Genomic DNA, 3134 nt, shown 5'->3' with positions numbered 1-3134 from the left:
GGTATCGGCCCACATTTTTGCATGAGCAAAGGTCGCGGCACGCGGACACGAAAAATCCAGACCAGCTAGAGGCTTACAGCTTCGCTGTAATGAATGACCTTCCACAATGCGCTTCACCTTACCCATGCGTGTAATACGCTGATGACAACTATTTTAGACCTGATGTTCACCATCACTAGTTTCTAAATTAAGTAGTGCATTAGTTAACATTGCTACTTTTTGTCGCAGCAATAGTTGATTTCAAATCCAAGCAAAACTAAATTCACGGCGTTTCCTTCCGCTCAGAGAAGCCTGCCATTCTCACCTCAGGTTCACTTTGACACGCACTGCGTTTCAACCAGTGACTGTGTTTCATTTCTTGGTGTCTACCTATATTATCAGCTAAAATTTCATAAACCCGTTTCACAACTTAAGAAATAAACAGCTACGAATTTTCTATCTAGTGCGGCTCTCCTCTCGCTCTATCATGCATTCAGTCGTAGTCACACCAATAATGGCATATCTGATTACGGCAACACCGATGAGTGTCGTATATCATCTGTTCGGCACATACAAAAGCAAGCTCTACGCAATATTTCAAATATTAATCAAGATAGTAATAAGAATATAATATGCGTGGAGAGTACAGTACTCGCAATTATTAATTTATTTGCACTCAACCTAACTACCATTGTTTTCGGGTTGCGTAATTGAGTTCACGTACAACTTTTCTCCTTGATTTTCTTGAGGAATGTTAAATATACTCGCCTTGCTCAAAAGAACATTTTTTTACTTCCTAAAGCATCTACTAATTACAGAAAAATAACAGCTTCATTCTGCGCTATTAAGGTGTGAAATTATCTTCCCTACGCCATCGATACATCTTCGTGTCTTTCTATGTTTAAAAGTTCACTAAAACCATATTTTGAATAAATAACTTCATTTGATAATTGCATTCTTCTTTGGTGCAGTTTTTTAATCATGCTTGTAATAAATTTTAGGTGATAATGATGCACTATTGTTGGTTATGTAACTTCAATTGTATATTTTCACTGTCAGAGTTTCTATTCCTTGACTAAATTTGTCTTTGCAGATAAGACAATATTGTATGCTTGCTTTGTTATGTTTTGCTTGAGTTGATTATTTCGCCTCTGCTTTTATTTCTTTACCTATTTCTACTGTTGGTCGAGTTTTCTATTGTCTTGCTTGAAAGTTGTTCTGCTCGCTTGTAATTTACTTCTACGAATTATGTATAGAGGGTCCCAGTACGGCCACCTTCTTCTTCTTTCTGGGGTTTTACGTGCCAAAACCAGTTCTGATTATGAGGCACGCCATAGTGGAGGGCTCCGGATTAATTTTGACCACCTGGGGTTCTTTAACGTGCACTACAATGCAAGCACACGGGCGTTTCTGCATTTCGCCTCCATCGAAATGCGGCCACCGCGGCCGGGATTCGATCCCGCAACCTCTTGCTCAGCAGCGCAACGCCTCAGCTGACTCAGCTACCGCGGCGGATAGTACGGTCACCTGAACTTGGGACCATTTTCTGCGTAATCTATTTCTGTATTCATATCTTGATTAAACTCCAACAAACTTGAAAAAAAGGCTTAATAATGTTTAAGAGTTATTTTTTTTTGTAAAAGCGGGAACAACTTTATCTCAAATGAAATCAAATAAGATAGAACGTGTGCTGTGCAGTCTAGGCAGCTTGCAATCTGACAATAAGCAGCAAAGTTTACTTATGAAGGCAGTTTCTAACAGCCACCTTCCGTTTTTTCTTCTTCCTAATGAAGAGCGTGTCCCGCAGAACAATAAAAATAGCGTATATATAACCAAAATACATGATGGTGAAAGCATGTACTAAATATGAAATGACGAACATGTGCGGAACTTCAAGTCAAAATCTTCTCGCCATAGAATGAAATGGTTGTGCCGATATATTTTAGAGAACATGCGAGGAGATGCAAAGTTACAGGGCTGCATTTACAACTACTTGATGCCAGCTTCACTTCGGAATGAGTTTACCACGGGAAATTTGCCAGTTTTCGCAAGTGATCCTGCCAGGTAAACTGGAGCGCATTCTTCTTGGAGTAAGTTTCAGTGCTATAGGAGTCCTGGCACGAGCTACTGTCGTACATTTTTGATGCAAGCTCATGAGACTATGCAACAACCAAGCTTGACTCATCTGGAAGACTTTCCTGTCCGTGTGCATAGCGGTCTCGACGAACATATACGAGATGGTGACGGCGCAATTCCTAAAAAAAAATAGGTTACTGCACGTCTCGCCTTCTGCAAATGATAATAAACAACTCCGAAAGCAAGAATTCGAGTGAAAGCAATGCGAAATATGTTCTCGATTGTCGCCCTGCTCCGCAAGCCTCTTCCAATCCAATAATAAATAGTTGATGTCTAACGGTTGTGGTGTTGCGAATAAGCGATCCGCACACGCTGCAGTGGAGACGTTGCCCTGTTTGTCCGCTTGAATATTTAGTGCTTTCGAGAAAGGGCCTCACCGCCGTAACGCCTTCGGGTAAATAGCAAGAGCTGTCCCGCATCGTAAGCAGCTGGACAGAGGAGCCACTAACGGACACAATGTGAAGTCTAGCTTGCGTCGCACAAAAAAGTGAGACGTCTTTTCAACTGAGCAGCAGAATCTCGCATGTTTTGCTTACGTATGTCACATCAGCGAAAGAAAAGAGCCAGATATAAGAGAACGAACGACAAGGTCCATTCGGGCTTGCGAGCTAAGTAAGTTTTAATCGAACCTGTGTTGCGGATTTGGCCTTCTTGCTACCAGCTCTCCCTTCACGCCGAACGGAAATCTGTTACATGAACACAAAAATGGACTATTTAATAAAACTTTCACAACGAAACACATGAGTGCAGCGCCCTCGCCCACAAACATAACAGGCAGCTCAGGTTATTGTCGCCAATCTGCCTTCCGCTCAGAGATGCACAAGCCGTTTATATGTTGGCGCTGTGGATCAGTTCATATCGCAGTGCGCAGCACATGGTAGTGATGCAGCACGTCTCATAAGACAGATATGCTGCGGCATTCCTTGCAACTGGGAAAGAGCTCGGGCTGTGTCCCGTATGGAAACACGAAAGGCGAAGATTTTGTGTTATGCGGGTACTCAAAAGAGGAACACTGCTCA

The sequence above is a fragment of the Dermacentor silvarum genome, unplaced genomic scaffold, assembly GCF_013339745.2.
Source record: "Dermacentor silvarum isolate Dsil-2018 unplaced genomic scaffold, BIME_Dsil_1.4 Seq1060, whole genome shotgun sequence".
Taxonomy (NCBI): Eukaryota; Metazoa; Arthropoda; class Arachnida; order Ixodida; family Ixodidae; genus Dermacentor; species Dermacentor silvarum.
This window is presented reverse-complemented; position numbering follows the sequence as displayed.